At 43.2% G+C, this 27020-nt stretch overlaps 1 protein-coding gene across 1 annotated transcript in view; it reads right to left on the bottom strand.

The window, feature by feature from the left end:
* LOC310791727 (junctophilin-1-like) overlaps window positions 1-27020 on the bottom strand; it is a gene marked incomplete at both ends in the record, with an annotated part of 55948 nt that overhangs the window by 27552 nt on the left and 1376 nt on the right. The gene's annotated exons all lie outside the window — the stretch shown is intronic.

The following is a 27020-nucleotide window of genomic DNA, read 5'->3' as shown; positions in this document are numbered from 1 at the left end:
ACACTTAGCCAAAGTGCATCACATTCAAACGGAGAAATGCACCGTTTTTGACAAGCTAGCTCGCCCTCCATCATCTCCTGTCAATGATGCCACGGCTGCTGTTACCCAGTCTACCTCATCAGGTAACATAATACATAATGTGAACGTGGTAATGATTAAGACAAGAGTGTAAAACATTTCCCAACGGTTTGGGTGTGTTAATCATCATAAATCCAGTCTGATATAAATCGTCAGGTGACGGTCATCAACTCATCATCTCAGTTGTCGTTCAGACATTTTACTTTCAGAGCAGGGGGGGTATTTAGTGATTTGGGGGGAAGTGCAGCAGACAGATACTGTCTTGCTTTATTTGTATTATGCTTTCAGTTTCCCTAGCTGAATGTTGGTACTGTATTGGCACAGTGTCGTAGAAGGATATTTTAGGATATTTACATTAACACATTGGGTGCCAGCCATGTTTTCATTCCTGTAGGTAAGTTGTGCCAGGGGTGTTTTTGACGATTCTGGCTCATTTTAAAAGAGCCGAGGATTCTTTTCTGTTAACACTTCGTGAACACCAATCATCTAAAAAGAACTAATAGAATGTGTGCTTTCTCTGTCTAAAAGAGTTAGTTTGTAGAGTTAGTAGTTATGTAGATATTAGCCGTTGAGTACAGCATGGTTTTGGCCTCTGAGAAGGAAAGCTGAGAAAAATGTAGTTTTGTGAAATTCAATCAAACAGGCAGAACAGTCACTTTTCACCATTTATTTTTGGCATCAGTGAGACATCAGACATCTGAACAATAGTTGTTTTCAATAATGGAGGAATAATACAAATAATAAAATAAATAAATGTCAAAATAAATACAAAACAAGAGCAGACTCAGCTTTTTTTTTTTTTTTATATAGTTTTTTTTTTTTTTATAGTTTTTTTCGGTTAGTGATCAAACCGGTTTGGGCTCGTACACCGAATCCAGAACTGCTCCAAAATGTAATGGGTACTTCCTTGGCCCATGTTACACCCATCCACAAAGTTACATGAAAATCGGCAGGTACTTTTTTATGTATTCCTGCTAGCTAGCAAACAATCAAACAAAGAGCAAAAACAATCCCTGGCTGGTTTTTTTTTTATTTTTATGACCCATACCTACTCAGCGCCAGCGCCGCTGAGGAAGGTTCTTGTCTGAGTGGTACTCCTCATAGCATCTACCCCTGTGTAATGAGACCCCACATTTGACACACATGTAGCGTGTCTCTTTTCTAACCTTTTTCTTTGCACACATGCTACACCTCCTCGTTGGGCAATCTTTTTTGGGTGTGGCTGGTATGAGGACCATTACATGGCCTGCTAGCTTGACCTCCAGCCTGCATTGAGGGTCCAGGTATGGTCGCCGGGGCATGGTTGCAGGTTGGTCACTGCCCCCCGCCCCCGCCCCCACCTCCTCCCCGCCACCCCCCACCTCCTCCTCGCCAGCCCCCACCTCCTCCCCGCCACCCCCCACCTCCTCCTCGCCAGCCCCCACCTCCTCCCCGCCAGCCCCCACCTCCTCCCCGCCACCCCCCACCACAGGTCTGGTCCATACACCGATAACACTCAGGATGAAATCCAGCAATGTTTCACACTTTCTCTGGCGTTTAGCTGGGTGTTTAGCTTTGTACAGAACAAAGGCGTTATAAAAAGAGATCTGAAACATGTACATGACAAATTTGAAGGGCCACCTGGATGTCTTCCTGGCAAACGGATAGTATGCAATGTTCTGATCCAATCTGTCGACCCCATTCATGTACTTGTTGTAGTCTGCCACACACTTGGGTTTTGTGTGTGCGACCCTCTCTGTGCTGCCTTTCTGCCTGACCTGCACCGTCTCCATCATGTCGTCGTGCAGCGTGGAGACCATTTTCACGATTCTTTTATCTCGCCAGGCGAGAACCATGGTGCCACCGTTGTGGCGCATGACCGTTTCCCCCAGCTTCACGGTGTGGTTGGTGACTATGGTAGCAGGTGGCTCACCCCTGTTCTTCCTCAGAGTGCCACAGACATGTGTCTGACACTCCAGCAGCTGTGCACACATTCCAACAGAGTTGTAGTAATTGTCCATGTACAAATGGTACCCCTGCCCTGCCAAGTCCCCGAGGAGGAACTCCACCGTCTCGCCTAGGGTGGCCCGCTCACCACAGTACGGCTTCATGTTGTGGCAGTAACCTGTCTGGGAGTCACAGAGGATGTAGGACTTGATCCCATACTTTATGGGTTTTTGTGGGTTGTAGACTTTGAAGGCCAACCGCCCACGCCACAGGAGCATCCCCTCATCAATGCTAATGTTTTGACTCGGTGTGAACATGTCTCTGAACTTTGCTAACAGGTCGTTCAGAACTGGCCGGACCTTGAACAACTTGTCTGCACCATCAACATCAAAATTGTTACTGAAATGGAGGAATCTTGTGAGCAGTTGAAAGCGGTTGCGAGACATGGTTTTGTTGAAGTGGGGGGTAGCAGTCAGTTCATTTGTGGTCCAGTACATGGCCAGTTTAGGCTTCTGGACGATCCCAGTGAGGAAGTATAGTCCCAAGAAGCTCTTGAGTTCTGCCACATCAGTGTCCTTCCACCTCCCAAGCCTCGAATGTGGCAGAGCCTCGCTCACCTGACTGATGCACTGGTGTGCATACAGGTTAGTTTGGACAACAATAGCCTGCAGCAGCTCATCGTCCAGGAAGAGCTGGAAAAAGTCAACTGGTTCAGCAGCACCACCACTATGATGACCCGGTTCAGCTGTGAAGGGGATGTGGGTTGGCTCCCAGTCAACTCCACTCCAGCCTGGACCTGCAGGCCGTTTCCCTCTTCCAGCTCCACTGCCACAATCTGCAAATTATAGAAATACATAATTACCATAAAATAGTGTTTTTTATATGTGTGGTACTGAATGCTGGCTGGAACCTGTGATGTGAAAATAAACCTGATTCTGAGGTGTGCTCTTACCCATTTTCCTGGCACCAGAGGCTGCAGCACCAGTACCGCTACAGCTGGCTGCCTCAGGCTCATCTTCAGACTGTTCAGAGTAGGGCTGCACGATATTGGAAAAAACTGACATTGCGATATTCCCCACCCCTGCGATATATATTGCGATATGAAAAAATAGAGATTTTCACCAGATTACCAGAATAGCTCTATTTTAAAGAAAATAATACTTCTAGATTGATTTGGGTGATTTTGTAGAGGAGTCCATCTGATATTGGAGGGGAAATTATGTATTTTAATGTTTCTCAACCACTGGGCTGTGGCCTACTGGTAGGCCTCAGAGCACCATCTATCAGGGTTCATACACATTTTGACCAATGGATTTCCATGACTTACATACATGAAAAAGTGAGTGAGTTATGACATTCTACTTTAAAAATGTCACTAGCCTACATTTCACTTAGTGTACTGCAGCTTTTAAAGCCAGGGAAAGACAACATGTATGCCGTATCATCACCATATTTTACCATATCCAACATCTAAGACCATATAGTCTCATATCACAATATTGATATACAATTGATATATTGCCCACCCCTAATATTGAGTGCCAGAATCTACCGTTTCAATAAATCAACAATGAAACACCCCTGCCACTTTACACACTTGGTCTGACCCCCCGGAAACCCCCTCCAGAAACTACCAAGTGGTACACTCCGCATCTCTGGAGTTCCGGTTTTGGAGCGCACCGCAGTACAGACAGAGACGACGATTCACATGTAGCAGCACTGGTGACAAACAATTAATTCGTGAAAAGTAATAAATATACATTTAATTGCCAAGATATGTCTCTTGTCTTTTTATTTTCACTGAAATGTTTTGTGTAAATGAGTCGCTATGTATGATTAACTCAACCCAGGTCCTTACACATCAAGAGCGAATATATGGCACGAAATTGCGATGCGAGTTTTGACCCACCTGTCAATCACAGCCACAGATGTGTACACGTCGGAAGCGAACTACTGAAAAATCGACCGTGGTTCGAAAAAATAAACACCGCAATAACGCTCGGAGAAACTTCGCCGTTGGTATGCACGGTTGCATTGACTGATATAGGTTCGGATAATATTATTGACGTGGAATTAATCGCACGAAAAAAACGCTCCTGATGTGTAGGACCTGGCATCATCAGAGCCTGAGGGGGAGAGAGAGCTGCTGTGATACACGGACAACTTCTCAGTAATAATCACTTTAGCCTTCTTGTCATTATATTATGTTGCTGTCTTGCTTGTTGGTGTTTCAAGAGTAAATATCTCCACTCCACAGACATGTTTGAGTTACAGCAGCCAGCCTGCTAGTGCGCTGCAACCTGTGGACACATCCGCCTACGCAATCACATCGTTTACATCCGACGGGCTACTGTCAGCAACGCAACATAAGCAAAAATAATTCAATTTAGCTCTCTGTCCATTTTGTTGTGTTGAAGCTAAGCACTAAATGAGTGAGTACAGTAGTAGGGCATCTCTCACCTTTGAGAGAGACTGCATTTCACTCAGTAGGCTACCCCTAAAGTGAGAGTTTATCAAGCAAAATGACGAGTTAATTTACTTTTAACATCGCACGCCCTGCGATGTGACTATTGCGCATGCGCACATCGCGATGACGATGTGTAAACGATATATCGTGCAGCCCTAGTTCAGAGTCTGAAATAAAAGTAAAATGAATTGACTGACTGCTGGCTTTTGTATAGTCATAGTAATTACATTTCCACAAGTTACACAAGTCATCTCAAACATCGTCTTACCACTGCTCTCTGGAGCTTCGCTCCTCGACGGGGCCCACTCCTCCTCAGAATCCTCCGCGTCTGGAGAAGACTGGAGGTCACTCGACTCGGACTCAGTCGTGAGCCCTGCAGCCGCAGCCGCGACATGCAGAGGCTCACCCCGTTCATCATCCGAGACCTCGGAATCGGTCTCCGGCACAAGCTCGTTTCGGACGGAAAAGAAATCAAGCAGTGATCTCTGATCGGCCGATCGCTTGCGTGCAGCCGCCGAAGACCGCTTGCGTTTGGCCGGCATGGCACAAACACGCCACCCGCTCCCAACTAAACTGAAATAAAACTACTGCTACGACTAACTCAAACTGAACTGAAATAAAACTACTGCTACGACTAGCTCAAACTGAACTGAAATAAGGCTAATCTACCGGCTACCAACTCGATCAAACTGAACTAGAATAAACTGAACTAGAATAAAGGCTAAATACTAAAATGAACTGACGCTAACGCTAAATGTGCTAAGCTAACTACAATGAACACTAACTGTAACTACCGCTAACTATCTATCTAAACAAAGTCTTTATAAAGACTATACTAAACACTACGACTGTACTAACAACTAAATCAACTACGCTAACCAACTCGCTCTAAATCTGACTCTAAATTGCTAAATTGCTGAAATTCTCTATATATAAATCGCTATGTAATTCTGTCTCTGTCTTACTCGCTCAATCTTACCTACACAACCCGCTGATCAAAGAGCCCGCCTTCCCTATATAGAAATCTTTGTTAGAGTACTTCCGGGGCAGCGGGAGAGGTCGGATCCACATTCACATATTGCCCAAGGGCGCCAGCTAGTGGAAACCACTGAAAACGATGTAAGACGAGTTAGGTCGTCCTTGGCACTTAAGCGCTGGATTATGTAAGACGAGTTAGGTCGTCTCTGGCACTTAATGTGTTAATAATAAAAACGCACCCATTAAGATTTTGCAACTTTTTTGTTAAAGCTGAGCCTGCAGCTACAATGAACCAGCCCAGTCCCACTGTATGCTGTTGCTGCAGTTTGCTACGCGTGTGAGGAAATAAAGCAATTTCTATTCCTAATTTGTCTCTTTTTCCCCCCTTTCTCCTCTTAACACATTCACTGCCAGCCATTTTTTTTTACTGTAGGTAGCTTCTGCCAGAGGTTTTTTTTGAGGATTCTGGCTCATCTTTCAAGACCCGAGGATTCTTTTCTGCTAAGATTTTGTGAACACAAAATATCTCAAAAGAACTAATAGAATGTGTGCTTTCTCTGTCTAAAAGAGTTAGTTTGTAGAGTTAGTAGTTATGTAGGCATTAGCACTTGAATACAGCATGGTTTCAGCGTCTGAAAATTTAAGCTGAGATAAATAGCTTTTTGTGAAATTCGATAGAACAGTCACTTTAACCATTCATTTTTGGCATCAGTAAGATGTCAGACATCTAAACAATAGTTTTGAACAGTAATTTCCTCCATAACAGCAGGAAACCCCCCTCTACTTCAAACTCCTCCCTCCGTGTGTGTTCTTCTTGGCTGCAGCGGGTGTGTCACAAGCGAGTTGCTGCTGCTGCTGCTCCTGTCTGCTGGCGGCCGCTGGGCAAGTCTGGATGGGCTCGCTCGTTTCTTGGGGTTTCGGTTGAGAAACCCCAAGAAACGGGGTTTCTTTTGCGATTCTGGTCTTATTTATGCTGCGTGTTTCAAAGTGTGTTGCACCCATAATCTATTATGCAAATTTGCAATCCCCCACCACCAGCAATCAGCGCGAAAGCGAAAGCGTTTTCGCCAATCCATTTTACAGTATAAGAATGGTTTCATCGCGCGTTCCCCTGCAGTTTTGGCTCTGCTTTTTCTAGAATGGAGAGCACTGTCGCCACTTAGTGGGTCGGTGGAATGGGTTGTACACGTTCGGTGGCTTCAATATTTATATAAGAGATGTAAAAGGGTTAGATCAACGTCCCACCGTCAATTTTTTTTTTTTTGACGTATTAACACGTCATTGGCAGTCAACCGTTGGATTTTTTTTGACGTATCAACACGTCATTGGCAGTGAACGTGTTAAAAATAACAAAAAGAACCGACAACAACCAGTCCCATTTGTTTCTGGGTTTTTTCTCTTAAAAATAACAAAAAGTACCGATAAGAGTACCGTTAAAGTACCGGATCGATAAGGAGTATCGATAAGAGTACTAGTATCGTTAATTCCTTAACGATACCCATCCCTAGTAAAGGAGCTGTCATCATGTGTGGCTATGGAAAAACTAACTTATATTACTAAAGGAAAGCTGGCCGTATTTTTAGATCATCTGGGGGAGCTTCGTGGAGTTTCTGAAACAAACTGTTGGTAATTATCAATGAAGCCAAAGACTGCGGTGGGGGGCAGGGCAACTGGAATACGTTTATAAAGTGCAGTAGCCCATGTGACTCAAGATTTATGTTCTCTGTAACTACTGTAAACTGTGTTGTAACAACTATGTTTGTATTTAACTGCTTATGCATTTGATTTGCTGCCAAGACTGACTATTTTAGTTTAGTTTTATTAATGTTTATTACTGGAAAACCTCAATAAAAATATTGTTAAAAAAGGCCCTTGTGACGAGCCCACCTGGGCAGTAGGCACTGAGGACAGCACCCACAGCGTACCAGGCAGGAATCGAACCCCGGACCTTCTTGCTTATGAGGCGACAGTGCTACCACTGCGCCACCGTGGCCCCTGGAAGTCATTCCTACCTGTGGCCATCAAACTCTTTAACTCCTCCCTCAGAGCGTCTGAGTCAGTCAATAGTTACAGCCTCTGACTTACTCCACACGACCCGTCTACAGATCAAAACCACTTTTATATTGTATACCTGATCTGTGCAATACAACTAAATGTGCCATAACTGCCAAATACTGCAATTGTTCAATAGTCAAATGCACAATCCACACTGTACTGTACTGTTTTACTAACTGGAACTTAATGCAACTTAATCTTTTTATTGTTGTTATCATTATTATTATTATTCAATAGTATGGAGTATGGACATATTCAATAGTATGTCCATAAGGATTGTAGAGGAAGACGCATATTTTTGAGTTACGAGAAGAAGTTGAGGTCATCTATCCCAGTGGTTCTCAAACTTTTTGAGCCGCGACCTCCAAAAAACTTTAGACTGGGGAACCCCCACCCCCCCCCCCCCTCCCGCTACCCAACCCAACGACAGTGCGCACACATTCACACACTGATTTCACTTACTCACCAAAATCGTTTTTATAGTTTATATAGCTTTATGATACATTAAAACATTGATATGGGAGATTTAATCATCACCCCGCCAGGTTGAAAACCACTGATCTATCCAAAAGAACAGCTTATTTTCAACTGCAATCAGCCTCACAAACAAGGCCCGTAAGACCCCTTCTACCAAGATCCCTACCAACACCCCCCACAAACCCCACTACCTCCTCCTGAACCCACCAACACCCCCCACAAACCCCACTACCTCCTCCTGAACCCACCAACACCCCCCACTACCTCCTCCTGAACCCACCAACACCCCCCACAACTCCCTCCTGAACCCACCTGAACTCAGCTGAATCCCCCCCACTGACATGAGACCCCCACACACACACACACACACCCCGTCACTTTGCCACCGGGCTTCACTCGACACTTAAAGTACAGCTGCTTCTTCTACCAGAACTTTACACCATTACATTACTCTTGCTAACTACATCGTGCACCGCTTAGACTGTAACTCATATCTAATTTAATGCCTATTTAACTCGGACTGTAAATTCATGTAAATTCACTGCCTATTTATTTAACTCATAAATTCATGTAAATACTAAACTCATATTTTATACCTAGTGAACACTCCTCCACGTGTGTATATAGTATATTGTATATGGACTGCACTTGCAATGTTGTGATTGTCTTTTTGTTGTTTTTCCTATTTCTTTATCTCTGAATATTGACATGAGCGTTACGCTGCATAATGACACTAATATAAATTCCTCCTATGTAACCTTGCATACTGTGGCAATAAAAGTGATTCTGATTCTGATTCTATGTGCAACAGTCATCTTTACTGCCTATTTTCATTTATTTTCTCTTCTTCTAGATTGACAGCCACACATTTTTGCTATCATTCTTTGGGTTGTGAGTAGCTGGATGAGCTGCAGGGACAGAACAGTTAGCCTCATCAGTACATGTAAACATTGGATTCTGGAACGGCTATAACCATAACACATGTCAGACTGTTGTTCTGCTTTCATGGATTCATTACAAGGAACCCGTGATCCCACGGGTACAGCAGGGCAATTGACTGCCCTGCTGTACTTCAAAGTAACTCGTTTTATCTGGTAGACAGTAGAAAAATGTGCTCTATCGCCATATTGTTAACTCAACAACAAACAAACTACAGTAGAATTACCCACTGTGTTATAGCCTACCTATATTGTGAAGTACTGCATCCAAATAGAATATTTAAACTGCGACAGATTCTGAAACTGATACTAGGTATCAGGAGTACAAGGAGTAAAGCAGAACTAAAATTAGCCCTGTCCCTATCCCCCCACCCTACAGAAACACAACATCAAGAGAAGGTGTCCACCCACTATGCCGACCACCCGCAATGCCGACCTTAGGTTTAGGCGTGGGGGGTGGGAGAGGTTAGGTTTAGGGTTAGGGTCTGGGGGAGGTTAGGTTTAGGCTTGGGGGGTGGGAGAGGTTAGGTTTAGGGTTAGGGTCTGGGGGAGGTTAGGTTTAGGTGTGGGGGTAGGTTAGGTTTAGGCGTGGGGGCTGGGAGAGCTTAGCTCCAGCCGGTCCACCGACACGCTGCACGCCGCCTCGCTCAGCTGGTTCTGCTTGTGGGCTATCGGCATTGCGGCCAGTCGGCACATAGACGCGGCACCCAAGACAAAGCCCCAAGTACCCTATGTATCTATCCACCTTATTTCTAGCTGCCATGATGTCTGATGGGTGCTTCTTCCGCTTCCGGTGTAATTTTTACACTGTTTTAACTTGACAAAAAAAACGTCTATGAGGATTTTACAGCAGAGCCATTCTAACAATAATAATAATAATGATTGGATTTATATAGCGCCTTTCCAAGTGCTCAAAGCGCTTCACAGAATCATTATTAGTTCACACCATTCGTACCGGTGGTTCGAAAGCGTGGCAGCCATGTCATTCGAGTGCTGGGATAATGTAATGCATTGTGGGTAGTCGGCTACACAGTAGCTAGCTAGCGGCTAGTTACTTTACATGGCAGTAAAACGCCACTGAATGACCAAATTGATTTAACTTTTAACCATTTCGAGTAACACTGTTTCCATACGGACCCCCAGCGTTGTTTAGTTGTTTATAACGTGACTATATTTATAACTTTTATAACGTACTCCAAAGTATAACAAAGGAAATGGCAAGCTGCAACAATAAGTCACGTTAAACCGGACCTTGTACACACAATTATTTTTTACAGTGGGGCATTCAAAAATAAGGTGGATAGATGTTTCCAGTTTGATACTGTATGGCTGACTGAAGGATTCTCCAGCTTGATTGTAGAATTTGTAAAAGCATTTGCATTTAATCAAACCAAGTGACATGTATTCCACTCTATATATGCCTGTATGTAATAGAACACTACATCTCACTCCTTTTGTATGAAAACCAAGTAAATCCATATTTGACTTGAACTTGACGCATTATATGCCGGGCAAGTTTCAAGGCTCATGAAACCTTAATGAACTCACTGTAAAAAGACATGGTTGTCACAGGTCTGGAAATACAAATGTCGCAATTTCTGAAAAGTTGAGTTTCAGGAAATATGGTTTTCATCTGTTAGCAGCAGTTTGTTGTCAGTTCGTTGTGAGTAGAGAAGCAACAGACACTCAAGCAGCAGTTTGTTGTCAGTTCGTGGTGAGTAGAGAAGCAACAGACACTCAAGCAGCAGTTTGTTGTCAGTTTGTGGTGAGTAGAGAAGCAACAGACACTCGAGCAGCAGTTTGTTGTTGGTGTGGTGAGTAGAGAAGCAACAGACACTCGAGCAGCAGTTTGTTGTCAGTGTGTGGTGAGTAGAGAAGCAACAGACACTCGAGCAGCAGTGTGTGGTGAGTAAAGAAGCAACAGACACTCGGGCAGCAGTTTGTTGTCAGTTCGTGGTGAGTAGAGAAGCAACAGACAATCGAGCAGCAGTTTGTTGTCAGTGTGTGGTGAGTAAAGAAGCAACAGACACTCGAGCAGCAGTTTGTTGTCAGTTCGTGGTGAGTAGAGAAGCAACAGACACTCGAGCAGCAGTTTGTTGTCAGTTCGTGGTGAGTAGAGAAGCAACAGACAATCGAGCAGTAGTTTGTTGTCAGTGTGTGGTGAGTAGAGAAGCAACAGACAATCGAGCAGCAGTTTGTTGTGAGTTCGTGGTGAGTAGAGAAGCAACAGACACTCGAGCAGCAGTTTGTTGTCACTGTCAGTGTGTGGTGAGTAGAGAAGCAACAGACACTCGAGCAGCAGTTTGTTGTCAGTTTGTGGTGAGTAGAGAAGCAACAGACACTCGAGCAGCAGTTTGTTGTCAGTTTGTGGTGAGTAGAGAAGCAACAGACACTCGAGCAGCAGTTTGTTGTCAGTTTGTGGTGAGTAGAGAAGCAACAGACACTCGAGCAGCAGTTTGTTGTCAGTTTGTGGTGAGTAGAGAAGCAACAGACACTCGAGCAGCAGTTTGTTGTCAGTGTGTGGTAAGTAGAGAAGCAACAGACACTCGAGCAGCAGTTTGTTGTCAGTGTGTGGTGAGTAGAGAAGCAACAGACACTCGAGCAGCAGTTTGTTGTCAGTGTGTGGTAAGTAGAGAAGCAACAGACACTCGAGCAGCAGTGCTACTAAAGCTTTGGGTCGTCGTGACCAAAGATAAATCAGGGATCTCCTCACATAAGGCTGCTACAGTGTGTCTGCTTTCATACTTGTTTCAAAGTCCAAGCAAAGTCCAAGCTCTCAGAACATTTGAGCCCTACTGTAATGAGCCTATAGGCCTCCCAAAAACTCCACATGAACCCAAACACAACTTGCGTTCTGTACACCTGAACCATCTGGTTCCATCAGGTTTAGGAGCAAGGCATCAAACTCTAGAGCTTGATGACCTTAGAAGCCCACCCTAACCCTAACCAGGTTTAGGAGCAAGGCATCAAACTCTAGGCCTTGATGACCTTAGGAGCCCACCCTGACCCTAACCCAAACTGTAGAGCTTGATGACCTTAGGAGCCCACCCTAAAGGTCCTTGCACATAGAGTCCGTTTTTTCGTCCGAAATTGACGCACGAAAAAAATAAAAATACGACCTCATTTGTGTCAATCATCATTGACACACCGAGTCCGACAATTACGTCCGTCATTTAAGTTTTCGGACGAGGTTCGATTTTCTGCGTTTTTCCGCATCCATGAAATCGTTTTGACAGGTGTTTGACCACCCAGAGCCGCCGTAGTGTTGCTATTCACAATGAAAAATGGCGTCTGAGAAGTTAATTCACTTCGTCTCCCAGCACAAAGCATTTTATGACAAAGCAGGAATACAGAGATTCGGAATTAAAAGACAGAATGTGCCGGGTGATTGCAGACCAGCTTGGAATGCGCGACGCGGTGTGTGTGTGTGTGTGTGTGTGTGTGTGTGTGTGTGTGTGTGTGTGTGTGTGTGTATGGGGAAGGGGGGGGGGGGGGGGAGGAGAGAGACAGAGAGCCACACAGACACACTGCCAGTTGTGGATCAATAGGATCGCGGTAGTTTTCTTTTCGTTGCGAATCTTCGCAACGAATATTGGATAATTAATGCATCGGACTCAGTGTGCAAGGTATCTGTGCGTGACGTTTTTTTCCCGGATGACGGATTAAAAAAACGCAGCGAACAATTCGGACTCTGTGTGCAAGGACCTTTACCCTAACCCAAACTCTACAGCTTGATGACCTTAGGAGGCCACCCTAACCCTAACAAGGTTTAGGAGCAAGGCATCAAACTCTAGAGCTTGATGACCTTAGGAGCCCACCCTAACCCTAACCCAACTCTAAAAAGCTATTTTGACACCCAGGAAATTAATCAGTTGTGATTCTGAAAGGAATAGCTGGCGTTGTTAGGTGATCAAACTGCTCCATGCCCTGGTTAGGAGAGCACAGGCAGTGGTCCTCCTGACAGCTTCAGCTGGAGGGAGAATGTGCTATTTTAAAAGATGGAAGTAACTTGAGACACTGGGAAGTCTGCTGGCCAGCCAAACATAACTCCAACAGCTATCTTGCTATGTGAAATAAAGCCTCTCCAGAGAAGACCCTGGATTAAACACTCGAAAAACCATGGCAGCTAGGGGAAAGAAGGGAAAAGGACTCTGCGAAATGAGTTCAGAAGAACACACTCGCACACAAACAGTGCTGTTGTTCACACTTTATCTAATTTATGCACTAATTAATATGTTTTTAAAGGTGTCCCCCAAAATGCTGCAAATGCCCCCATTGGGTGGCAAAAGTTGCCTTTTTTTTTGTTTTGCTACCCTGCTATAAACACACCTAGCTTTTTTCTGAAATCGATGCATCACTTTTTTCCCCGAATACATGATTTTTTTTCCTCACTTTCTTTTTTCTCACTGTGTGGCTACTTTTAAAATAAAAGTGCATTTAGAATTGCATTGTATTATGATCCATAATTAAAATAAACAACTGCATGTACTTCCATTATATTTTATTTGATTATATAAAAAAAAAATAATAATAATAATCGATTTTTGATATTTGTGAATCGATGCAGAATCGTGCAGGTCCGCATCGCGATGCATCTTATAATAGATTATTTTTGACACCCCTAGCCTATATATTGTGAGCCTTAGTCACGGAAGCCATTTTATCAGCAGGTAAACACAGGTGTAACTAACTAATAAACATTAAAGAGCAGGGCAACCAAAATCCACCAAAACCTTCCAAATATGTAATGTAGGGGCTTATGTGCATAATTTGTGAGCATCAAAAAAGTTGTAAACATTCATTCCAATCCAAACCCTAACTATTGCCATTTTCCTGTTTGTACCGTTTTCTGACTGAGATTGGGGTTGGGGTGGGGCGGTGATTGTGGCTCATTATGTTCAACCCATACATCACGTAATACTAACCTGTGAATCATAAAGACGCTGTCAGTTGTCTGTCAGAGCGGAGATATTTTTAAAAGTGCATTTGAACCCAGCTCAAACAGACTCCTCCCCCTCCCCAGCCTGAGACGATGCTCGCGCATGCGCGGTGTCATGGGACTGCATCAGCTCAGCTGCCATGGAGCGGCATATGTAACCTGCGTTGTGCTGACGGCACTTGGTTTACCATGGGTGGAGCGGGATTCGATCCACCGACCTCCCGCTTCCTCCCACACGCGTTGTTAACCACTACGCCAAGAGAGCTAGCTCCCTTGGTGGAGCTGATTAACAGGCCTTTATACTGGGGGAGTGAGTTTAACTAACGTACTTAGTTAAACGGACTTACAGGACTCGCAGTCATCCGGTTACACATGTACATGTAAATATATTCACAAATAAGTAATAAAAAATTATAAACAAATGTGAAAATCTTTGTTTAATGTAGATGAAGGGACAGTGGAATATGCTTGCTACAGCATTTCAGGGGGGCATTTCTGCCTTTCTACCTGTACCAGCGTCAGAAAAAATACTACGGTTTAAACTGGTTATGAAATACTGGTGCTTCTAAATGACCTACATGGGCAATGAGACCATCGGCCAGGATATCAATTTGTTGCATGCGCTGCGCGGGGGATGGGGGTTACGCTACAGGGAGAAGGGAAGCCACTACCCCGGCGGCCACTCAAAAGGCAAGACTGTGGCTTCGCTAAACCCCCGCCTCTGGCCTAGCGGAGCCGACGTAACACACAACTACAAGGGCTTCCCGAGCAGCAGACTTTTTCTCTCTCAAAACAATTGAAAACCACCGTCATGTTAAGGCTGAGCAAGGAGATCGATTTTATTTCACCAGAGCCGAAAGCAGCAACACAAAAAACTGATGTAAATAACAGAAGAGAAAGTAAGTCCCACTAAACTGGTATCCAGCATTGACAGACACAGTAGACACGATTCTGCCTGACCAATCAGTCGTGTGCAGTGTTTTCACGTCACCGTATGGTACCGGCTGGAACCTCAACAAAGCAGGGAACAAAACTAGCACGACTCAACCCCGACTCAACCCGGGCTGTCCAAGTTTTTGATCGGTGGAATTGAGACAAAAAAGCGAGTCGAGCTGGGCGGGGCCACGCTAATACCATCGGTGGAAATGGGCCATATAAGGCTCCAAGGAAACCCCCCGACTTCAAGCGCAACTCAGCCAGGCCGGAGTGTCCACATTTAGACTGCATCTGAGGAGCGGTCAGGGACTCAGACAAATTGTGTTTTTCTTTAATGCGTGTTTCAAAGGTCTGATCAAAAGTCAGTTCTTTGTATCTACATTAAAGACATATTCTCATGTTTTTGTATCTGTTGGTGAGCTATTTTCAACCATTTTTATGACATTTATGGGTCTTGGGAACACACCAGACTTAACGCCAAATGTCTGTCTGAGGCAAGCCCCGCTGCCCCCGCCAGCCTGCCAGAACACAGTCCATACAGGTGGGCGTGTCATGCAGCATGCTCGACTCTCATTGGCTATAGCATGCTGCATGATACATCCCCACACATTCACAGCAGAGAATAACAGAGAACTGCTGCTCATTTTCTCATGGTTTTACATTTTGAAACCAAATTTTATATACTTGGCGACATTCAATTCAGTTCAAATTTGACTGGGTGGTTAACTCATTCATGGCCATATACGTCTTTAACGTCTTATCAGGAGTGTGCCTCCCAGCCAAATACGTGTTTGACGTGTTTTTGTTTTTATTCGTGTTTAGCGTAGTTCAAACACTTCCCCAGCCTGTGACATGGTATCAGGTCCCTGGCCTCAAAGTCAAGCCGACAACACGTGAACAAACAACTACCGCAGCTGTTGTTTTGAAATGGAAGAGGAGGAAATAACAGAAAACGGAGAAACGCTTCCTTGTTGCAGAGAGGACAAACGCCATTGAAACGCCCCTCGGCGCGCTGCACAAGCTGGTCGCCTTGCTGCAGGGCAGCGAACCTGGATGAGTTGTTTGCGGTAGTCAAACCCGTGACCAACATGATCGATCCGGTTCCAGCGCCTGGTCCCAAAGCCAAGCCGGACCCCGTTCCTGTGTCCCAGCCCGAAAGAGACGAGACGGAGTCACAACGTTGTGAGGAGGAGGAGAACGACAGACATGATTTCCCAGGAGCCATTTCCAGACCGCATTTGCGGCGTGCAAAGACCCGCCGGGATTACATTGAAAGTGACTATAGGCTCTTTCAAACACAGATCACGCAAAATTGTAGTTCGGGAAGCCCGTAAAGCTTGGCAGCCTCGCCACAGAAATTGCTTTCACACAGAGCCAAGCAGCACGGCCACTTTCCATGTCGAGGGCGAGGAAGACTGGACTCCAATGCGACAGGACTAGGGCTGCACGATATATCGTTTACACATCGTCATCGCAATGTGCGCATGCGCGATAGTCACATCGCAGGACGTGCGATGTCAAAAGCAAATTAACTCGTCATGTTGCTTGATAAACTCTCACTTTAGGGGTAGCCTACTGAGTGAAATGCAGGCTCTCTCAAAGGAGAGAGACGCCCCGCTACTGTACTCACTCATTTAGTGCTTAGCTTCAACACAACAAACATGCACAGAGCTCAATTGAATTATTTGTGCTTATGTTGCGTTGCTGACAGTAGCCGATGTGATTGCGGAGGCGGACTTGTCCACAGCTTGCAGCTCACTAGCATACAGCAGGCTGGCTGCTGTAACTCAACATGTCCGTGGAGTGGAGATATTTACTCTTGAAACACCAAAAAGCAAGACCGCAACTTATAATGACACGAAGGCTAAAGTGATTACTGAGAAGTTGTCCGTGTTATCACTGTGGCTGTCTCTCCCCTTCAGTCTGATGTTGCATCACATGATAGCAGTAACGTTACGGTAGAGTTAATCATACATAGCGACTCATTTACACAAAACATGTCAGTGAAAATAAAAAGACAAGAGACATATCTGGGCAATTAAATGTATATTTATTACTTTTCACGAATTAATTGTTTGTCACCGGTCGGCTGCATGTGAATCCTCGTCTCTTTGTACTGCCCTGCGTGCGCTCAAAAACCGGAACTCCCAAAATGCGGAGTGTACCACTTGGTAGTTTCTGGAGGGGGTTTCCGGGGGGTCAGACCAAGTGTGTAAAGTGGCAGGGGTGTTTCATTGTTGATTTATTGTAATGTTAGAAGAACGAAAGAAGTTGAAAGCAGTGATTATAATCAATTAAATCTAATGTTTTTCTGCAAATAGCATCAATTGGGAGGTAGATTCTGGCACTCAATATTAGGGGTGGGCAATATATCAATTGTATATCAATATTGTGATATGAGACTATATGGTCTTAGATGTTGGATATGGTAATATGGTGATACAGCATACATGTTGTCTTTCCCTGGTTTTAAAGGCTGCATTACACTAAGTGAAGTGTAGGCTAGTGACATTTTAAAGTAGAATGTCATAACTCACTCACTTTTTCATGTATGTAAGTCATGGAAATCCATTGGTCAAAATGTGTATGCACCCTGATAGATGACGCTCTGAGGCCTACCAGTAGGTCACAGCCCAGTGGTTGAGAAACATTAAAATACCTAATTTCACCTCCAAAATCAGATGGACTCCTCTACAAAATCACTGCAATCATTCTAGAAGTATTATTTTCTTTAAAATAGAGCTATTCTGGTAATCTGGTGAAAATCTGTATTTTTTCATATCGCAATATATATCGCAGGGGTGGGGAATATCGCAATGTCAGTTTTTTCCAATATCGTGCAGCCCTAGACAGGACCCTGATGATCTCACGGTAAGGAGTAATTTTGTTGTTGATATATATGCATTGCCAACGATGCAGAGGCAGAGGAGGCTAGCCGCTGATCTCAGACCAGTTTGGTGTTCTCCTCCTATGCTAATTTGCGGGGAGATCAATAGTGTTCCCTGGGAAGGAGGTGCGATCCAGCAGCAGCTGTGGACAGAACTCTCTCTCTCAGTGTTGATGTCATCAGTGATGTCACTTGAGAATTGTGATGTCATCAGTGATGTCACTTGAGCAAATTGTGATGTCATCAGTGATGATGTTGGCTAAAAGGGGTGTGGTGGGGGGAGGGGGAGCATGGAAGGGGGGGGGGCAAATTTCGAAACAGACACTCATCTTTCGCCGTAGATTGAAAACTCCTTTTCTTTTTTCTTTTCAACTTTTTATTTTAGTTTTCAGTTACTCTACTGCTGCAAGGGTGTATCTGTGTAGATGATGTTCCACAGTTGATTCCACTAATGTTGACAGAATGTGACATTGTAAGTCGCTTTGGATAAAAGTGTCTGCTAAATGACGAAATGTAATGTAATGTAAAGAGACACACATGGGCCCCGCGCTAGGGCATTCACAGACTAGTCGACTAGTCGACTAGTAAAACCACTAGTCGACACTGTGCTTAGTAGTCGACTAGTCGTTTAAGCAAAAAAAAAAAAAAAAAAAAAAAAAAAAAAAAATTTTTGTTTTTGTTTTTATCTTTAAGAAAGAACATACATGGACTATCATATCCCATATCCCCCACAAAGAACATCAAAACACAACAAAACAAAACAAGAAAACTGCATAAGATACACAATAATCCAAGAACAAACAAGACTATTGGACAAACAACCAAACAAAAACAATGCATTCAAAGTAAATACATAGATCTTGCCCTGTTGGCAGCTAGGAAATGCATAGCTTTAAATTGGAAACCATCCAATCCCCCAGCTGTAGTTCACTGGTGGAATGAACTCTCAAGCTACCATACGTTGGATAACATTTACTACAAGAGCAAAGGCAGATTCTTAGACATCCCCAAAATATGGCAACCACATACAGAGTTTGACTTTAAGAACTTTTTACCCCAGTGTCATTAGGCTTATCAGGATAGGAGCTGAATGCATTGTTTTTGTTTGGTTGTTTGTCCAATAGTCTTGTTTGTTCTTGGATTATTGTGTATCTTATGCAGTTTTCTTGTTTTGTTTTGTTGTGTTTTGATGTTCTTTGTGGGGGATATGGGATATGATAGTCCATGTATTGTATGTCGTGTAAATACCTCATGTTCTTTCTTAAAGATTTAAAAAAAAAAAAAAAAAAAAAAAAAAAAAAAAAAAAATTTAATTAAAAATAAATTAAAAACGGTTAGTCGACTAGTCGACTACCTTTAGGGACGACTAGTCGACTAGTAAAATTCACTAGTCGTGAATGCCCTACCCCGCGCACACACACACATTCACACTCACTCACATTGAGTAAACTGTATTGTTAGATGTAAAAAAAGTACTTCATGTATATATATATATATATATATATTTATTTATTTTGTCATTTGTGTCATAACGAATAGTATTTACATGTCTGATGTCAATACAGTTGAAAATAAAAGAATTGAGAGCGAGTTCTGCCTGAGATTGTGTCCTTTACAAAAATGCCTTTTTCTCGAATTTCTCTTCTCAGAGAGACCTTTTAGGTGAAAACAGGGTGTATATAAATGGCTATAAGTAGAGTACAGAACATGCTAAAAGCTCACTTTTTTTTCTGGTGAACCCAGAGACGTACATCTTCATGTTGAGGTATTGCAAATCACTTTGGTGCTAATAGATAATTTACTGTGGGTCTTGAATGATGACCAACAATTATGAAAATCTTTGGCCTGAGCTAAATATTGGCAGTCCTAAACTGGCCATGAATGAGTTAATAACAAACTTTTCTGTGGTGTGACAAACTCAAAACACATACCGTAAATTCCGGACTATAAGGCGCACCGGTATATAAGCCGCAGCAGCAAAATTGACTGTTTTTTACATATATAAGCCGCACCGGACTATAAGCCGCGGGTGTTTTGATGTTTAATTACCATATGTAAGGGTTCGTGCACAGAGAGGAATGTCGGGAAAGAGATGGCTGTTTGGGGAAGCTCCCATTTATTAACATTTCAACAAAAGGTGCTGTCAACAATCAAACCAGGTACCGTAATCCTTGTCTTCATCTTTTAGGTGAAGGTGCAGCGTCAAAAACAGAGTCAGAGTCAAAGTCAAGTCACTAATCCTCGTCTTCCTCTTCTTCCTCCGTACTGAAACCAGCAAAGTCCTCAACTTCAGTGTCGGAAACGAACAGGTTCAGGGTGGCTTCGTCAACCACTCTCCTCTCTCCTTCGTTGTCACTCTCAAAACCAAGGAACTCCTCTTCGTCACTGTCGGTGTCGGAATCGAACAGCCTCTGAAGGCGCCCAGCTGTGCCGGCGTCATCATCACGCAGCAGTCCAGCCTTTCGGAACCCGAATGGAGTTTGTGGTCTTGATGGCTGCTTTCACGGAATCTGTTATATGAGCCCTCATGCTGTCGAGAACGAGCAAAGCTTTTTTTTGGTGAAAGAATCCTCCAGGGCGCTTGACGTAGCACTCAGCCAGCCACTCCTTCATGACACTTTCCATCATCCACCCTTTCTTGTTGACTCTGAGGCATATCCCACTGGGAATTTTCTCTTTCGGCATCGTAATCCGCTTAAAAATCACCATTGGCGGCAGCTTTACTCCAGATGCAGAGCAGGCCAGAACACAAGTGAAATTCGTTCTCTCGTGCCCAGTGGTTCTCAATGTGGTCGACGATTCACCTTTCTTGTTAACACATTGAATGCCAGCCATGTTTTCATTCCTGTAGGTAAGTTGTGCCAGGGGTGTTTTTGACGATTCTGGCTCATTTTAGAGACAGCCGAGGATTCTTTTCTGTTAAGAATTCATGAACACCAATCATCTAAAAATAACTAATAGAATGTGTGCTTTCTCTGTCTAAAAGAGTTAGTTTGCAGAGTTAGTAGTTATGTAGATATTAGCCGTTGAGTACAGCATGGTTTCAGCGTCTGGAAATTTATTCAGAGATAAATGGCTTTTTGTGAAACAGTCACTTTAACCATTCATTTTTGGCATCAGTAAGACCGTCAGACATTCTAAACAATAGTTTTGAACAGTAATTTCCTCCATAACAACAGGAAACACCCCTCTCATTCACCCCTCTCATTTAAACTCCTCCCTCCGTGTGTCTTCTCCTCCTTCCTCCTGGCTGTACAGCGGGCGTGTCAGAAGCGCTTTTGCTGCTGCCTGCCTGTGTGCCTGCCTGCCTGCTTGCCTGCGTGCAGACGCTCCTTGTGCGAGTCAAGATGGGCCGGGGAATGCGTGGGCGATGGGCAGATGTTGATTCTGGCCTTTCTGAGGTGTTTCAAAGTGTGTTTCACCTATGATCTATTTTGCAAATCGCTCTCCGCTCTCTGTGTGCTGCTGCCGGTGCGCGGCCGCTCTCAGGCAAGACAAGTCTGTTACTGTAAAATCGCCACGGCATTTCCTTGAACGGCTTGGTCCCGCGGCAGTTTTTTCTTTGATTTCGGTCGTCTGGGGGAGCACTGTCAACACTTAGTGGGTCGGTAAAATAGATTATACACATTATCTTGCTCCAATAGTGATCTCGAAGATGTAAAAGTTGTTGATTGATGTCCCACCGTCAAAAAAAAAAAAATGTTCATGTAAGACGAGTAAACTCGGCTCTGGCACTTAAGCGTTGGATTATGTAAGACGAATTATTTCGGCTATGGCACTTAAGGTGTTAACAGTCCGAGTGAGTGGCAGGTCGAACGTCAAAGGCACTTCATCCATATTTATGATCTGCTCCGGTTCGATGAAATATTCCTTGATCTTCCTTTGTGTGAATTCGCCGAAGTTTGTGATTTTCTCCTGGTAGTCGGGGGAGGGAGTTGTTGGCCGAGTGGCCGTTTGCTTACCGTAATTACTAGGGGTGTCACGATACACTCAGTTCACGATACGATACGTATCACGATACTGGGTTCACGATAACGATACGATACGATACGATTTTAACAATATTTTTTTAAACTTGAATAATGACAATATATGACTGAAAAAGTAGTATTTTATTTGAAATGCACAAATACAAAACATGCTGTTGTGGGAAATTGTTATTACAATAACAACTAGAAAAAACATGAGATTGGAGATAAGGCTTATCTTGAAATAGAATGAGTTACACCGTCACTTAGATTTACTTTGAACTAAAAGGTTTGTCAGCAGTATAAATTCTCATTATGCATCTTCAGTTTTTCTTCAAACTCAAACAACAAGACTTTTCTTAATCTATTTTTTATGCATCTTCAGTTTTTCCTGTCAAGTAAACAGTTTTGCCAGAAACTCAATTGAATGGTTTCTCTCCTGTATAACTTCTCATGTGTCTCTTCAGAGACTTGTTCAACTGAACTACTTTCCACACATTGAACTTCAACAAACAAAGACGTTTGTTAGTCTATTTTTTGAAAAAAAAAAAAAAAAAAAAAAAAAAATTGCGATATGAGATTTCATCTCAACGATACATATCGTGACGTTTTACTATCGCGAAATTTCGTGGGACGATATATTGTGACACCCCTAGTAATTACCATATGTAAGGGGTCACGCACAGAGGGGATTGTCGGGAAAGAGATGGCTGTTTGAGGAAGCTCCCATTTACCGTATTACCGTAACATTTCAACAAAACAACATAACACAACACCACCTTTGTTTATTTTTACAGTGCACACAGTGTCCGCGGTGTGGTGAAAAGAGGGCAAGAGAGGAAATTAAAACAGAAGTGGATTTATAGTTAGAAAGAGTGCTAAAAAAGAGAGATTTTATTTGTATTTTTTTTTTTTTTCTGAAAAAATCCATAGATAAGCCGCACCGTTATATAAGCCGCAGGGCCAAAAAATGGGGGAAAAGCCGCGGCTTATAGTCCGGAATTTACGGTATTTATGTTTGGTTTCCAGTGTCGTTAATGATGGTTCCATTCGTTTAGGTGTTCCTCAGCCGTTCCAATGAGCCAGTATGCACAATACCAGGCTCTGGCATAGACCCTTTTCACGGGGGCCATTTTGTGTCAAAAAGGCAGAATGAACACAGGTGCAAGCAAAACACTAATGAGGGTTTCCAAATTCCAATCATGGAAGTTGGAAACGCTCATTAGTGTTTTGCTTGCACCTGTGTTTACCCTGCCTTTTCGACACAAAATGACCCCCGTGAAAAGGGTCTATTGGAAATCCTACTGTATGGAACCATCATTAATGTTATTAGTTACACCTGTTCTGCTGCTATGACAATGGCTGCTGTGAGGTGTAATAGGCCATTGATCACACAAATAGCCCAAGTCTAGTTATGATGATCTTATTTCCACATTACTGTGCGATTTGGTGACAATATGAAACCACTAGGGGGCCACTGTGACGTGCTGAAAAGGTTACAGCTCCAAATAACCGGTCACTCATTAATATCACACTGTCCAGGGCACTGATTATTAAAGAGTCGGCTAATGAAACCCCATGACCCAACCCCAAATTTGCCTATGACAGACAAACACTGCAAATCACCCTGCATAAAGGCAAATAGCTAAGCTACCGTGCCCACGGAGGAGTCGTCAGTTAGATATTTCTCCGGCTGAAGGTTACATGTCCCACAATGACAAGTGAAAAGGCAACTAGCGAGTTTACTAGTTTAACTAGTTTACTTGCTCGCGTCATCGATTCCGCCATGAGAACGGTTTCAGGAATGGGAGGGGGGATTGCTGCTTTTGAACAGCAAGGGAGGAGACAAGATAGTCGAAAGTAGTCTAGACCCATTTCCACCGCTTCTCCACATGGGGACGTAAACCAAGGAACCGCAAACAGTTTACCGGATACATGTGCGCCAAAAAAAAAATCTTCTGTGTAGCTAACGTTAGCTAGTTAGAGCCTGATAACATATGACTAATGTTAAAAAGTTACATAGTACATCAAACAAAACGTTGATGGAATAGACCCTTTTCACGGGGGCCATTTTGTGTCGAATAGGCAGAATAAACACAGGTGCAAGCAAAACACTAATGAGGGTTTCCACATTCCAATCACGGAAGTATGAAACGCTCATTAGTGTTTTGCTTGCACCTGTGTTAACCCTGCCTTTTCGACACAAAATGACCCCCGTGAAAAGGGTCTATATGGAATCGTATGGCAGTGTTGCGGTTTGTTACTCAAACTGGAGCAGTGGAGCATAACGGCTCTGGGCTCAGCTGACAGCAGCACCCAGCAGCTCCTTGGTAGAAATGCTAGAAACGTAGTAGAAATGGTGTTAAACTGTCTATATTACAGCAACACTCAGGCACAAGGAAAAGGTTGCAAGGCTTGTTACTGCATGAAGAAAAGCTGATAGTCTGTCTATTGTCCCCTGGGCCATCTCAACATCGTTCGGGAAGCTACGCTAACAAGGCTAACGTAGGCTCAAGTCTGGCTGCTTAATGACAATAGAGTGCTAAAGTCACCCCCTCTGCCTCTTCATGGGATTTCATCTGCCATTCATTTCTCCATAGACCTTGCATAAAATGCTTATAATTTTTTTTTTACTTGGTCAAAGCAAGAGAATCAGGGGAGACCATGTAACATTAATAAATAAGTAAATAAATAAATAAATAAATAAATAAATAAATAAATAATGCGAGTAAAATTTTGACTGGCATTATTTATTTATTTTTAGGGGTGGGCGAATTTTGACGAGAAGTCGACTTTGGCCCAGCAAATTTTCGAAAAGTGTTTTTGCTAGAAATCCCCATCCCTAGAATGGATGTTGGTTCATATCATTATGGCTCGATGAAACCTCCACATACCACATGTTAGACTCAGGATTGATAAGGAGGTCTGATATTGCTTTTTTATGACCATAATGTGGTCATGAAACGGACACTGTTGCTATTTTACCTTGGGATACGTTACACGTTATCACCGCCCAACCCTACGCCATGGTTTCTATTTTCAGTCCTGATTACTGCTTCTTCTACTTCTATCACTAAATACTACTACTGCTACTACTACCACTACTACTGCTACTACTAGTACTACCACTACTACTGCAACTACGAGTACTACTACTTAAGAATAAAGATGAAGAATATGACTATGTGAGAAGGAGGATAAAAAAGAGAAGACAAACAAGGAGGGGGAGGGAGAGAAAAGACAAGGGGAAGAAAAGGAAGAGATAATTGTCAAACTTGATGAATATTTCCCTGAAGCTTTCTTCATAGCATGGCTGTGCTTGAATGAACTGTGGCAGGATTAACATGAGCAACACAAAAAATGTGCCTTCAAAATAATGGCATAGAATTGGTCAATTATGGGGGGAAATAATTGGAGTGCAGATGTTTTTTTGTTTTTTATAAAAATATATATATATATAAAAATACTAGAACAGAGGAAATATTGGCACCCCCCCAAAAGAGGTTTTTACCCCCCCCCCCCCCCCCCCTCCCGCCAAAACAAAAGGCCCAAGCCATCTCCAAAAGGCCACAAAGGCATGATATATTTGAACTCAGGACAACCACTGACTGCGTGCTAACTGAAAATAAAGCATGTTTACTGCATCATTTTAGAGCAGGGGTTTTCAAAGTCTGACACTGTGAGCCTCCCCTCTCTCTCGTTTTAAACTCTCGTAATGGGACAAGCCCGTCTTTTATTGTCACACGAACACCACAATACATGCATGCGGCCACAACACACTCATGCTGACGGTGGCCGGTGAAAAGTGTCCTCTGCATTTAACCCATCCAGGCATGTCCTTTCCTCCGGGGGGCAGGCCAGGAGCAGTGGTCGCTTTCTCTGCCCTCGGACAAAGCAATTTACACATTGTTGTGTACATTGACAGTATATCTTATTAAATTGTGGACATTTATTCATCCCCACTTATTAGACACTATTTCTGATGGTAAAATTAGCATAAAAAGCAAAACACAGAATTCAGAAAAATTAAAACTGAAAAAACTGAATTTGGGAAACAATAAAATGGAATTTGGAAAATAAATAAAACGGATTTCATATGGCTCTAATGTGATCTCCTTTTGATAACTAATGTAATATCTTTTCACTTCCATTCACTGAGCCTCCCCTGAAACTGTTTGGAGCCCCCCTGGGGAGGCCCGCCTCCCACTTTGAAAACCTCTGTTTTAGATAATTTCAAAGTTAAAGACCCACATTTGTATCTTCAAATGCCTTCTTTCTCAAACGTGTGGTATTGTAAAAACACATTTCTCCATAAGTGCTGACAATGATATATTTGAGACCAGGACAACTGACAACAGGACAACCCCAGTGCAACCGCACTGCCTGCACCATCTAGGTTTATGCCCCTGCATAATACTGACATTTCCTTTGCTTGTCATTTTTGATTGGCTGCCAAACATTCACAAACAAACTCTCCAACCCTAAACTTCTACCAGACAACTGTTGCTGTTTGCTGTCTCTTTAAATCAGGGGTTCCCAAACGTTTCAGACCAAGTACGACTAGTATGTACCCCCCTCCCCCTTCATGAAATAAAATGTGCTGATTGCAATAGCATCAGAAAGGCTAAGTAACAACGTGGGGCTACTGGTTCAAAACACACACACACACACACACACACACACACACACACACACACACACACACACACACACACACACACACACGCCAACATTAGGCTGTGAAAAAGAGGACCCCTTTGAAAAGCCCCCCCCCACCACACTTTAGCCTAAATTTGGAGCGTTATTTAGCCACCTTCCTGACAAGCTAGCATGACATGGTTGCTACCAGTTGATGCCTTACTGTAGGTCTTCTAGTTTTGTATGATACCAGAAACTTCACTTGGGCTTTCACATTGAACCCACTACAGCAAATTGTCAAAATTGTGACATTTCCCAAATATTGGCCCAAAAAATGGCCCAAGCCTACTCCTCAGAAACTGTTGTCTGTAAAAAACAAAAACAAAACAATGCTCTGGTGGACCACCAGGCAGAGCGGACCAGAACCAATGTTTTAAATCAATCAATCAGTTACTTTACTACCATGATTGTTTATTAGGGATGGTCATATGCTGAAATCCAATATTTCACAATACAAAAATGTGACAATACGTATCGTAGGGCTGGGCGATATGGTTGAAATCAATATCACGTTAATCACAAAGATAGTTATTTTCTGTATCAATATCACGATATGGCTCACATACAAAATATCATTAAATCCAGTTGAACCGAATGTGAATGTTAGGTGTGATGTCAAACAAAATATATAATATTCCTTAAAAACATTACGTTTTAGAAAATAATTATGTCA

This window comes from Poromitra crassiceps, assembly GCF_964638095.1.
Source record: "Poromitra crassiceps genome assembly, chromosome: 17".
Taxonomy (NCBI): Eukaryota; Metazoa; Chordata; class Actinopteri; order Beryciformes; family Melamphaidae; genus Poromitra; species Poromitra crassiceps.
Note: the sequence above shows the minus strand (reverse complement) of the source record. Positions and strands in the feature narration are given on the sequence as shown.